Raw genomic sequence first — 14,093 nt, forward strand, 5'->3', positions numbered from 1 at the left:
TAAAACAAGGTGCTCAGATCCCTGTATGATCAGGAGAAGGCTTCCAGATCACCTGTCCCTTCACCTCCTTCCCAGCTCATGTTATGGAAATGGTGTGGAAATGGTCAATTGATTCATGAAGGATAAGCCTGTCAATGGCTACTAGCCATGATAAATGAGAGGGGCCTCCACATTCTGAGGCACTAGTCCTCTGAATTCCAGGGCCAGGAGGCAATATGAGGGGAAGGCCTTGTCCTCTGTGCCCTGTTGTTGGCCCTCCAGAGGAACTGATTGGCCACTGTGTGAGACTAGATGCTGGACTAGATGGACCATTGGCCTGATCCAATAGGGCTTTTCTTATGTTCAAACACAACTAAATTGATGCCCACGGGAGGTGTGCCTGGCCTCAACTGGGGCCAAGACCTTCTTGGTCCTGGCTCCAACCTGGTGGAATGAGTTCCTGGAAGAGCTGAGGGCCTTGACCCAGCTGGTGCAGTTCTGCAGGGCATGCAAGATGGATGATGCCCAGTACATCCAGGACAAGAGGTGCCCCTTCCCCCCTGAGGCCAGCCGTGCAGGGAGTGTAGATGAAGGACATTTTCATCCTGCACTGGACTGGGGCGTTGAGAGGGATGCATAGGGATTATAATGCCAGGGGTTTTATAATGGTATTTTATTGTTATTTTACCAGGGCTTTATTGTAAACCGCCACAAGCTGGCTTGGTCTGGGAATGGCAGTCAATAAATAAATAAAATAAATAATAGTCATCATGCCAACATAACACTACTATTAAATACACTCAATGTTTGCCCATATGTGAAGCCCTCCTTTCTTGGGTCAAAAGCTTATTCTTAACTAGGCTGACATCAAAAATTCTGTTATCTGGTTTCAAACTATGAGCCTGTCAGTCTAACCTACTATATCAGCAACATGAATCAATTTCTAATCAGAATTCTTAATGCCATTGTCATTAGGTCCATAGATTTCCGTACTATGTGCATGTGTCATCTATCTATCTGTCTGTCTTTCTGTCTGTCCATCATCTACCTACCTGCCTGCAATGGATAGATCCATCCATCCATCTGTTGTACATCCAATTAGATTAGATAGATCTTTCACCTGATACTCACAAATCACGTGGAAGTCCAGACCATTTCCTCACAAGAAGAGGTTCCTATCTGTCCGTGGTGCCAAACAAGAGTGGTAATGGGGCCAAATGGGGCCCTGCAGTCTGCAAAAAGGAATCAGTGATATTCGCTCCAAGCATCTCCTTGCCACATCATATTTCACTTTTAACAGGGACTGAAAGATGCACTTTGAAGGGCCCTTAGTCCTAAAAGCATTCTTTATCCTTATTTAAACAGTCCATAAAGTACAACAACATGTTAGACTTTTCCAACCTGTTCACCGAGGCCAAAGGCTGAGTAAATCATATCAGTGCTAAAGCATAGGGAAACATGAGAAGGTTCCATCATTCCTCTACTGGAGGGCATCTGGGGTTAAGGGTAGGGCTGCTACCCACATACACTCTGCATGGTTGGCTAGAAAGGACTTAGGATCCCTCTTCTCCTGATCCTTTCTACATTAGAACTGCAAATGTGACAGCGGAGATACACAGTCTGAGACCACGTGTGGGCTCCAATCTCCTTTCTGGAATAAGTGCCAGTTCGTTTGAGTTCCTTTAAAGGGCTAGAGATTGAAGCTTCTTTCAATAAACTCTAAAATCTGAGGACTCATATCTATCAATTATCAGACAAAGAATGTGTGACCTTAATAGGGTAAAACAAAGAGGCAAGCGGTATCAAGATAAACAGTGGCAGCTTGCATGTGGTTGTGGGGGTGGAAGAAAGAGAGGGAGAGAAATGCTCAGGGGTTCTAGTCCCAGAGAAAACTTTGATATGCCCGAGATTTCAGCAAAATCCTGGCACTTCTTTCTGTTTTCCCCACAACCTTGGGGTCTGGCTGTGCCCACCATAATTACCCTCATTCCAAATCCACCCTGCTGAAACCACAGAGACCCCTGGAGAAGTGACTACTTTGAAAAGTGCAGGTTCCCGCTACAAAAATGAGTTTCAAAGCCAAGATTTAAAAACAGCAACAACAACAACACAACTCTTTTGGAGCATACAGAATATGTAGTTAGTTCAATATATATTCTAACACCAAATTTCCCAGGAGTAAAAATAATGCAAGTAAATGTCTCTGAGTACAATGAGCGAAAGGCACAGGGCAGTGCTTCAGTGGGATATGGGCAGCCTAACTAGGCATAGGAGCGCAGCCAAAAGTAAATTCATTGTGCCTTCCTTTTTACAGACATGCCTGCAAAGATCTACACTTGCATACACATATACCCCTCCCAGAAAAATGCATTTGATACAATCTAAATGTAACAATAACAGCTAAGGATCTCTTCTTACCTGCTCTGCAGTTAGCTATTTCCCATTTGGGCGCTGCAAATCCAGTTACAAGAGAAAGGCAAAGAAAGAACTGCCTCATCCCATCCAGTTTGGGTTAAATCCCACAAAATAGTTCTCTCTCCTTTACCATCTCCCTTGATTGTGTTCCACGTAGCTTTCCAGATTTCTCCCTGCTCTTGGTCTTTCTCCAACTTTCCTTCACTGGTTTTTCTACCTGCTTCTCCACTCCTCTTTGTTTTGACACTTCTCTGATTTTGACATTTTTGTCCCTATGTAGATTGTTCTGATCCTTGAATTTGCAGCTTTTCCCACAGACTCGTAGAATGGTGCTTCTTTTTCAGCTTCTCCCTTTCCCTCCTTCTGTTTTATACTCCTGCTGCTTCTCTTACTCTTCTCCTGTTCCACGGTCTCTCTTTTTCTCTCTCCGTCTCCGTCTTCCTCTCAAATTGCTTGTCTCCTGTTCTTTGATTACTGTGCAGTCGGTAGCTAAGAAGTCAGTCACTCCGCTAGAATCCCACAGCCTTCCACTACTTTAACCCATCCATGCATGTGATCTCAGAACCATGGATACACGCTGCAGATGCAGCAATGGGGAGAGACAGAAGCAATTAATGGAAACATTAATAGGAAAATGGCATCTTTGTGTGGAATGCTGTGGCCTGAAGATGTTTGCCATTCATTCCCGAAAATGTATACACCCCTTTCCAGAGTTTTATTTACTTTCTAACTGTGGCACCTCAAATCAGTCTCAGGGAAGTCCTCAAATTCTATCACTTCCAGAACCTTCTCCCTGGGTGTCTTTTCTGTGACATCATTCTATATGATCAAGCCAAGATACTTTGGTGCCTGAATCAAAAACAAAGAAACAAACAAAAAAAACGATAGGGTATGTCCCCTCCTGCTATTAAACTCAGAGCATGGGAAGCCCTCTGTTGCAAAGCAAACCTAATGGAAATCAATGGGAACATAATACAATAACAGAAAAGCTCTGGTGAAGCACACTCCTGGTACATTCAGTCTAGCATCCTGTTTCAGACTTGTCAACCAGTTGACCTGGAGGATCAATACACACACAGAGCATGATGTTGCCTCCTGATTTGGAGGGTTCCAGTCTTTTTATCACTATGGCTATTAGCCATTGACAGACATTGATGGGGGGGAGCTGTTTAAGAGCCTTACTGGCTGCCAAAATTTGCTGCCTCAAGTGAACATCTTATCTTGGCTCACTGTGACCAATTATGCATGGAGCAGGAAGTCTGGGTTGGCTAATCCCTGATTATGCATGACATCACCGCTATCCCGGCCGCCATCCACCCCTGGCCTGACTCAGGGCCTCGGATAGCCTGTGGTAAGGGAAAGCAAATACTTGTGCGTTGCCTGTGTTGCCACGGTCACCATCCACTACTCTGCCGGCCCAGCCCTATGCATAATGGAAGATCCAGTCCTTTGGGCCCAGCTCCTCCCCCAACCTGCAGGGACATTGCACACCCTGGACAGCATTGTGCAGCGCAGCACCGAACTGGGTGACTTCCCACCCCGCAATGGAGTGGGGCCCCCATACCCCTCGCTCCCACTGCTGCCACACGCCACAATAGGCTCTTCTGGCCCTGGGGCTGTGCGTGTGCATGCACAATATCAGGGTAGTCTGCGTGTGCGGAGGGAGTCCAGCCCCCATGAGTACTTAGGAAGCAGCGGGGTATGCTACCCCACCACAAGGAACTGGCAGTGGCCCAGGGCAGCCACTGCTGTGCATAATCGGTCAATAGTTTCTCAGCTTCCTGAGAAACTGAATGTAAAATCCCAAAATATGGCCTGAATGGCAATCTGGGTGCACCAGTGTGTGGATATACGGCCACTTGCAGTGACACCATTTCTGCACTAGGGATATTGTTTGGATTTTCATTTTTAAAGGGTTGAGTCTTTCAGTCGATTTGTTAATTCTAACATAGCCCCAATCATTTGTGATGGTGATACTTCTACGCTGTCACATGCAATGTATCCCAGCTGTGGACCCATGCCTACTTCCTTCTGGCATGGAGCTGTGGTAAACTGGCCTAGTGGCTTGAGGCCTCCACACAACTGGCTCCCAATGATCATGTTGGGATTTTTTAAAGGAACAACCAAGCAGGAAACAGCTGTCAGATCTTGTCGTCAGCCTAGGTAGTTTTTGGTCAGCCTAGGTAGTTTTTGGTCATACCAATGCTGTATGATAAGGGAGGGGGGGAGCTGCATACTCTTCTGATACTGGTATCAAGTTTTTCACAATGAGTTATTTTATACTAACCGCCCTTAACCCATACCTCTCAGCTGTGACAAAATAAAATTGTAGAAAAATGAAGCAGAATTTAAGTGTTTCTTCCTTGTCCCCCTTTCCGCCCAGAAGTTCTCAGTCAAAATCAAGATGACATTCCAGAGCAACTGGGAAGTCCTCTTTCTCTGGGATGGAAGATGAGGATAAAATGACAATTTCTTGACAAGGAATTTATTTTTCTTCAGAGACAAGAGGCCTTGCTCTGAGCTCTCTGAAGCTGTCCACAGAGCAGAGACAGAAAGCTGAAAAAGGGGAGCGGACAAGTGAAAAGCAGGAGATGCAGAGCTTCAAGTCTGAATCAGTCTCCAAATTCCAGGGAGCCATTATGAGTTCCAGTCTCTCCTGTAAGAGGCTGGAAACTGTCTTAGATCACCTTAACATTAAGCATAACCTTTACCCTCACCTAGGTCTGCTCATGATCTATTAATTTCCTAACTGGAATGTGGTATAATGGTTCAAGTGTTCGGCTACAAGTGGGACACCCAGATTCATATCCCTATTTGTCATGAAGCCTAGATGATCTGTCCTTCACCCCCACCTACCACACAGAATTATTGTGAGAATAAAATGAAGAGAGGAAAATGTACTGCAGTCTCAGATCCTTGAAGGAAGAGCAGGATAAAAGATATTAAACAAACAATAAACATTCAAAACATTGGCTGAAGTTCCTTTTAAATTTTTAGACCAAGTTCCCATAATATTCATTTCTCAAAAGACTATACTTCTAGTAACTTCCTGAGGTGCCACATTTTCTGTGGTCATGAAGTTTCCCAAGGGAATCCTTTGTCCTGCCTTAAGGAGAAGTCAGCCATTCATACACCACCATGAGAGTTCTCTCTCTCTCTCTTTCTCTGACTTAATCCTAAACATCCCCCCCAAAAGACATTACATATTCTTAAAGTCAAACAGCACCCTAAGAATTAATGGTACAACTGCATTTTGTGTTACTAATTAATATTAGTTTACCTTGCCAACATTATCCGGATAAGAAAATGTTCATTAAATGATTTCTGGCCACTGTGTTAGGGAAGTTGCCCCTTGCTGTGGCAACATTTACTTGTTAGAAATTTACAGGCCAATAATTATAACCTGGTCAGCTATCCATACTTTTAATGGGCACTATAAAGTTGCCACGTGGGCTTCTGTTGACACTGCCTTCGGTGGGAAAGTGATAAAGGCCACTTAGACAATAGTGTGTACACTGAACCTACCCAGAAACACCTGCTTTTGTTATGGTCCAGTGGCACTTTTAAGACCAAAAACATTTTATTTAAGGTATAACCTTTTGTGTGCATGCACATTTTTCTCTGGTATCTGAAGAAGTGATTTTTCTTTTTTCTTGAAGAAACTTTTATTTTGCCTTAGATGAGATCTTTTAGGGACACCCTAATGTTTGTTCTTCTAGCCGCTGCATTTGTTCTACTATTTTGTTGTTTAACTAATTTTATGTTTGTTTTTTCAGTTAGTTATGAGATACCTTTATACATTTTAGAACTTTGACATTCTTTTTTTCTTCTTCTTGTAGTTTGGAAAGGAATGGCTTGTGGCGAAAACCCTTAGCTCCCAAGGAAATTGATATTCTGCTTCTACATTCTGTTCCAGAGAAAAGGAAACTTCCCAATTGTTTCAGAATCTTCTTCTGTTCCTTATTAGAAAGAAGGCTTAGGGAGCAAACTCTCGGTTTTTCTGTAAGAAAGCAGAAGAATGTGAACAGTTCACGCTAAAGAGAAAGCTTTATCTTCTGAAAGCTCACACATAACTAGCAACTGGCAGGAGATGGGGGGGGACTTATCAGGATAAAAAGAAAGGCCAAGGCCATGACACCAACATTGCATAGGAAGCAACACCATCATGCCAGTGACTTCTGGGTGATGCTCTGATATTTGGGCAAAACTCTATGGTAAAACCAGCTTCTACCACAGAGTTTTTGCCCAAATACCAGAGTATCGCCTGCAAATTGCTGGTGATGACATCACCTCCTGCGTGATGCCAGCAATGCATCCTGGGACTTCTTTTTTCTACTGATTAGAAGCTGGGCGCCATGGCCTGATGGTGTGGAACTGCCACCTCCACTAGGGGGTCTGGCAACCCTATACCAGACTCAGAGCCACCACTCATTCCCTCAGGCTGTGGTGGATTTTGACAAGTAGATCTTTCCGTCTAGACATTTATATCTCATTTTTCCTCTGAGGAGCCCAGGGTGGCAAATACAATTCTCCTCTCCTCTGTTTAATCTCCCTATGAAATAGGGAAAGAAAAAACCCACTACACCTATTGTTGCAATGGTATATTTAAAAAATGCAAAAGCCCTGGTGTCCTAGGAAAGGGGGTTAGCAGCTACTAGCATAATTGGGGCATGAATACCACTAAAAAAACCGGCTATGTGGAAGCCCCATCTCTGCTGCACATTATCTGAAGCTGCACCAGCAATTGGGACACCATAAGATCCCATCCCCATGTGAAAGACACTAGTGGTGCACCCAGTTAGCTTCATGCCTGAGTTGGGATTTGAACTCATATCTTCTCAGCCCTATTCTGACATACTGGTCACTACATTATACTGGCTGGCTGAGTAGTTTACCGCTTACAGAAGCTTTAGTTTTGATGTCCCTCCAGCTGCAATCCTGGGCTCATTCTGCACATCTAGTATAATGTACTTTCAATATGATTTGGCAGCTGGATTTTTCTGTGCGGAACAGGAAAATCTATTTCTAAAGTGCATGGAAAGTGCATTATCCTATGTGTGCGGAATAGGTCTAGGACTAGTCATAGGCAACAATAACATTAGTCAAGGTATCTGCCACAAGCACGGAGCTCCTACATGACCTATGAATCAATTCTTATATGAAAATTCAGAACGAATTAAAATACTAGCGTCCTGCGTCTAACTCAGTTGATGGGGGGGGGGAATAGCCCACACTTACCCAGCAGTAAATATCTGCTGCTTCTTTCTTCATTCCATGGCTCAGATAACTTTTAGCATTTCCAGCGGCTTCTATGTCTGTTCTGTCTATGTAAAGGAGCTAATATATTATGAAATTCATTGTACATTTCTTGTATGCTATACTTACATGTACACCAGACCGCTGATAAATGTGGCAGTGCTGGAACGTGTTTGGTCATTGGTTCACTCTATGTAAAGGAGCTAATATATTACAAATTCATTGTACATTTCTCATATACTTTAGTTGTATATATGCCACATCACTGATAAAGGCGGCAACATTGAAATGTGCTTGGTCTGTGGCATTAAGACATTGGTCTGTTCGTAGATTCAAGCCCTGTGGCACTGCTCCACTACAGCCTGACATGGCTGCCATCAAAAACTTTCAAGCCAGTGACAGTGAAAAAGACCAAGGCATCCCCCCCCCCAAATGACATGAATCACCTCCTAGAGACATCATTTGAAAAATGACTGCAAGTATAAAACAGGAAGGTTCCCGGCCCCAGGGAAGCACGCCTGGCCTCAACCAGGGCCACAGCCTTTTCAGTCCTGGCTCCGTCCTGGTGGAATGAGCTCCCGGGAGAGCTGTGGGCCCTGTGGGATCTTTCAGCATTCCACAGGGCCTGCAAGACGGAGTTCTTCTGCCAGGTCTATGGTTGAGGCCAGGGTCGGTGCAGAAGATCAAGAGGTCCCCCTTTTCTATGCTATGCTATTCTATTTTATGTTACTTTCCATCTCATTGTCAGTGCTACTAACACCTGGTACTATTTTACACTCAACTATTCAGATCTCCTTCCTGCCATCCCCTTGAGTAGTTAGCGTGGGGGGGTGGGATGGTTTTATATTTTTCGCCATTTTATCTTATTGAATTGTTATGGTTGTAAGGGGTTTTATGTCCTTTTATGGGGGTTTTAAATGGTTTTATGGACTTGGTGACCCGCCATGAGCCGGCTTCAGGAGTGGTGGGAAATAAACAAACAAACAAACATAACCTTCTGCTGAACATAGCTGTATGTGGCTCAGTGGTAGAGCATCTCCTTGTCATACAGAAGCTCTAAAGTTCGATCCATGGCACTTGCAGTTTAAAGAATGAGGTGGACTTCTACCAGAGACCCCAGAGAGACACTGGCAGTCTGAGCAGACAATACTGACTTTGACGATTTACCTCCATAGAAGGCAGTTTCTTTTGTCCACAAACAGCCTTTAGAACATCCCTTGCAAATGAGTTCTATGAAAGAGTTCTTCCATTCCAAAAGGAGTCCCCCAAGAAGATTCTCCTGCAAATCCAACTTCAAGTGAAAAAGCAAAGAAAAACAAAAGCTTGGTTCCGTATCTTGTGGGTTGCATTTAAACTCGGCACACACATCAGTGATAGCTCTGTCTGCATTGTAGGTGAGGGACGGACACTTTTCACCAGTGGGCGGCAGTATGCACACTTTTTGACTAAGACCTTAATAGATGGACTGTCAAAACAAGTCCATTACAAAGATTTCTTTTACTTTCCCAGATGCTGCTCTCTTCTCACTCCGTGAGCTTGGAGACACTGGGCAAGCTAACCGGGTGGACATCCCTTCCCACCTTCAACCTTGCTTTACCATCTGCTTTCTTTATTAAGACACACAGAATATTTTAGCACCTATGGATAAGCCACCACAGACGGTGGCAGCAGTCGTTGCTAAGGAGACGCTCCCAAAAATAGCCCCATTCCGCCAACCTTTCCTGCTGCTAATGCTGTGGGGATGGGGGAGGTGAAGGAACAGAGGAGATCCAGTAGCTTCTGGGGACATGAAGAAAATGGTCTCACTACCAACCTGTCCCAAGCTGGAATTAACAGCTACCCTCCAACTTGACATGTGATTGTAGGTAGTTTTTACAGTCAAAGAGCATGGGGAAATGGCAATTTAAGACTTCAAAACAACAACAACAACAAACTCCTGAGGGCAAGATAAAAAGTAATAGCCTAAATTGGCCATGTCTTCGGAACAAGAATCCTTGGTGACTTCCTGAACTGGAAGACAGCTTGATGGTGTGTGTTTCTACCTCATTCTGTCCAGAGTCTTTCCGCAGTTTGACACTAGTTAAATTGTCAAGCCCTTTCCTAAAAATAACAAGAGTAAGGACAATGGAGGATCAGTCACATGACCCTTTCAGGATATGTCTTTTAGTCTGTTTATACCAACTTGCTATAGACTGAATGGATTATTTCTCTCATTCCCGCCCCCTCCCGTTCAAAGAGTTCAGGGCAACATACAAGTTTCTTCATGTTATCCCTACAATATGTTATCCGGTGGAACGGGATGGGCCATTGATTCAGGACAGACAAAAGAAAATACTTTACTCAACAAATAATTAAACTGTGGAACTGAATGCCGATGGTTGTAGCAATGAAAGCTAGCATGGAAAACTTTAAAAGGGAACTAGAACAATTCTTGGAGAATAAGTCCAACGATGACTATGGCCCATAGTGACTAAAGGGAACCACCATATTTAGAGGCAATAAACCTTTGAATATTAGTTCTAGGAAGCAAAATCAAGAGAAAGCATTGGCCTCTGTGCCCCCATTGTTGGCCGTCCTGGAGAACAGTTTAACTATTATATTAAATAGGATGATGGACTAGATGGACCACTGGTCTGATCTAGCAAGGCCAGGGGTACCTTAAGCCATGGGACATCTAGGACAGCTGCCCTGGGCCTCACACTGGGCAGGACCCCATCTTTACACAGTCTTGTCTCTCTTCCAACAATGAAGGAATGAAGAGGAAGAGCCAGGCCAGATATTCATGCCCACTCTGGGATGTGCATAGGAGCTGGCCAGTTCAGCGGTTGCCTCCATGGCTCAGGCCGTAGCTGGACAGCTGTGCCTACTCTCCACCTTGTTTAGACTTGGTGGGCAGTGGGCCCTGCACTGCACAGATCCCACCCCTGCTCACTCTGGGGCTCAGAAGGCATCTGGCTCACCAGCAGTCCAACATACCCTGAGGTAGCTCAGACAGGAGGTGGGCGGATCACAAGGGCATGGCTGTGATTCTGAGGCCCTATCCTGGATTTTTTTCTCCTCAGCAAGAAACCTCTTATGTTCTTAGATTAGGCTAAGAGAAACTGAATTTACCACTGACCTTCAAGGCTGAGGGCATTTCCGCGCATCACTAAAAATAGCGTTACGCCAGCTGAAAGGTGTAGCGCTAAATGTTATTGCATCTCCCGGCCATTCCTCACCTTCTTGCAGTCTTGCTGTAGTCTGTTGCCTTTTTGCGCTTCTCATCCTCCACAAGTGCTGCTGGAAATGGCGTAAGAGAGCAATCCGGTTCATACATGACTCTCTTTCACCTGTCAATCAAGCCAGGCAGCCAATCCCCTTTCACCTTTTAGTAAAGGTCCCATGATGCCCGCCTATTTTTTTTAATTTAATAGTTCTCTTTCTAAATGCCTATGCATCTAATCATAGATGCATAGTGTTTTTTTTAACACAACCTCTTATGGAATCACAAATGTTGAGTCTTTTAAAATTTAATCTCATTCCTGAATTGGAGGGGGGAAGATGGACTTTAGAGAGGCATGCTTTGTGTTTTAACTTTTGGGAAAAAATATTTTGGGCTTTGCCTGCAGACTTATATACCTATTTGTTGCTCCAGGCAGTTCACCTTAAAAAAATCCCATCCCAAGAAGAAGAGAGAGGGAAGCGGGTGTGAGGGTGGGACATTGGAGGCGGAGATAGTGCTCCATATATTTATTTTGTTTTTAGTCTGCTGGTTGTCCACTGGGGGAAAGTGCTTTTAAGTTGGTGAGTCCACTTTTTGGGATTCACCAACTTGTGCTTTAAAACGGCAGATATTGCAAGTAGTTTGCTGGCCAGATGCAGGAGGTTGGCGATGTCATGCGGAGCACCTGGAATATAGCATCTGCGGGGGGTGAGTATGACACTAAATTTATGGCGTGCAGAAAAGCCCTGAGTATACATTTAAATGTAGGTCTCTTCTTATCACATTGGATTAATTGGGCTACTCACTGCTGCTGCCCAGCATTCCCCGAGCTGAGCATGGACCAACTTTTGGAACTCAGTTGCACAGCCACAATTTGTTGTGGACATTTTGTAGTTTTATTGTAGTTTTATTGATGATTTGGTCTCAGTCCAGCATGCTACATGGCTGGCTGTCACATGACCAGCTTAGTCTGTGATGGTGCACATGAACTTCAAAAGACTGAACATTTCAGTTGCCATAAGTTTCGGCCTTGTGAGACATATTTGTTGGAGGCCCCTCGTCCCTGTGAACTATCACATGGCTACAAGAGCTTACTGGAAGGCAGGCTTAAAGCAAATTTGAATTGGTAGTACACTAGGACAGACAGCTTCAGTGACAGCAAGAAAGCAAGAAAGCATTTTTGTGCTGGGGGTTTGCCTGGAAGCAGCTCTTTACTTCAAGAGAGCGGGCTCCTTTGGCAGTGGCATCTTTAACATAATAGTGTCAAGGTTACAAACCAGAAGTGCTTAAAGTATTTTTCATGTTCTCTATTATTCTCAGCTTATATGTTCATTTCAACTTGAAGATTCAGGGGGAAAGTACATGTAATTATTTTACATGTTCATTTTCTTGTGCAAGTACAGATCCCGAGCCTGTTTTTTCCACAGAATGGGGGGAGATGTACACATGCATATGTTTTCCCAACAGGAGGGCTGCCAACTCCCAGGTGAATCCTGGAGTTCTCCCAAAATTACAGCTGATCTCCAGACTACAGAGTTGAGCTCCGCTGGAGAAAAAATGGTGGTGGGAGTGGGGGTGTTTCTAGTATATAATCTGCTGAGGTTCTTCTGCTCAAACTGTTCTTTGTGCCCCCACCTACAGAAGTGAGGCAGGTAGGGACAGGGCTTTTTTTCCAGCGGTGGCCTCTCACCTGCAGCATGCCTTGAAGGTCACCTGCTACCTACACTACTTCCTTGTAGGTACCAAATCAAAACATTTCTTTTTGCCCAGGATTTAAACTAGGAGTTTATCTTTTAAATTGTTTTTTTTCAAGTGGTTTCACATTGGAGGTGTGTTATAAGGATAATTGAGGCAGCCATATTTTAATGTTCTTTTGTGCTTCCAACCTTTTTTGTTTTACTAGGTCCTTATTGGCTGGGGGTATCAAAAACATGGGAGTTGATTGATCTTGTTTAATTTTAGAGCTTCTTCAAGCAGATCTCTGAAGAGGTGGCGCATAAAATTTTAAAATAAAACCTGCTCCTTACCTATGACAGAACATAACCAATGGGAGAAGAAAGGAAACACAGCAGTTGCTGGCAGACGGAGGGATGTGCCCTTCCTAAGAGGGTGAGATCTTGGTGCTAGAGTCAGTTACATCTAATGCTGCTCAATCTGATTGACTGTTCCCAGATTCCAATAATTTTGCCTAGCTCCTTCCCACATATCATTCCTCCAATGAATTCATGAGGCTGATTACCCCTGCCTCCTGTTATGTATCCCAGCAGCCAATGGTCTTCATCTGCCTTCTTCATCATGTTGCCTGTGGGATTTGCTATGCTGGCAAATCTGTGAACTATGTCAATGTGGGGTTTATCTGTGCTAAGCAGCTTACCAGCTTGCCACAGGAGTATATTGTTAGTTTTTTTCTTCTTTTTACCAGTAATTATCCCAGATTAATTTAAAATATATCTCTATTCCCTTTTCCTTGTGTTCATACATGTAGAACTGCATGTGGCATCTCAGCATGAAAGGGCTGAATCCACTTGAGGTGGCCCTAGAAACCATTTCACTTCTTCCATCTTCACAAATAAGACTCGAGGCATATTCTATTCAGGGATGAAGATAGACAAGGAATAAGAAACTAATGTAAGTTGCTGTTATTGTTGCAATTCAGATGATACCTGGATGACATACCTAGAAAACAGAGCAAGCATGTTGCAGAAATGCAGATGTCTTCTGCAATCTCTTGCTAATATTATTATCTTCAAACCACAGATGGGATTATGGGAAATATTTTATGTTGGCATGCACATAGACATCTGAACGCAACCAATCCAAAGACAGCTACTTAGAACAGATCAAGACAGCAGATCCACTCATAATGGAGCATGCAAGCTGAGTCTGGAGTCCTCTCGCCGGGTCAGGCCGCCGCCCACGGAGCCACTGCCCGCGGCTGCCGGGGGCTCCCTTGCCTAGTGCCTGCTGTATTGTTATTACAGCGGGCTTAATTACTAGTGTGTATATAAGTTACTATAGTGGATGTGTAGTACAGTTTGGTAGTTCTCAGTAATGGCGAGTGCTGTAATTAACAAAATATTTGAAATGCAGAAAATGCTATATAATTTATTCAGCCTTCTTAATTATTTGATGGTGGTATGTTCAGAAAGAAATCAGAGACTTTTGTTATATATCCTGTGCCTCTTCTGCATGATGGATGAGCTGATGAATACTCACTAAATACATCGTTGTTTTTCTGATC

General features: G+C 43.9%; 1 protein-coding gene across 1 annotated transcript in view; it reads right to left on the reverse strand.

Annotated features, from left to right (window-relative positions):
- KCNJ4 (potassium inwardly rectifying channel subfamily J member 4) overlaps positions 1-3,143 on the reverse strand; it is a 46,600-nt gene extending 43,457 nt beyond the window's left edge. Inside the window, exon 1 of the mRNA XM_077339533.1 lies at positions 2,398-3,143. The gene's annotated coding sequence lies outside the window, so the exon portion shown is untranslated. The remainder of the gene's footprint in view (positions 1-2,397) is intronic.
- Between the last annotated feature and the right edge of the window lie 10,950 nt (positions 3,144-14,093).

This window comes from Paroedura picta, chromosome 5 (genome assembly GCF_049243985.1).
Source record: "Paroedura picta isolate Pp20150507F chromosome 5, Ppicta_v3.0, whole genome shotgun sequence".
Lineage (NCBI taxonomy): Eukaryota > Metazoa > Chordata > Lepidosauria > Squamata > Gekkonidae > Paroedura > Paroedura picta.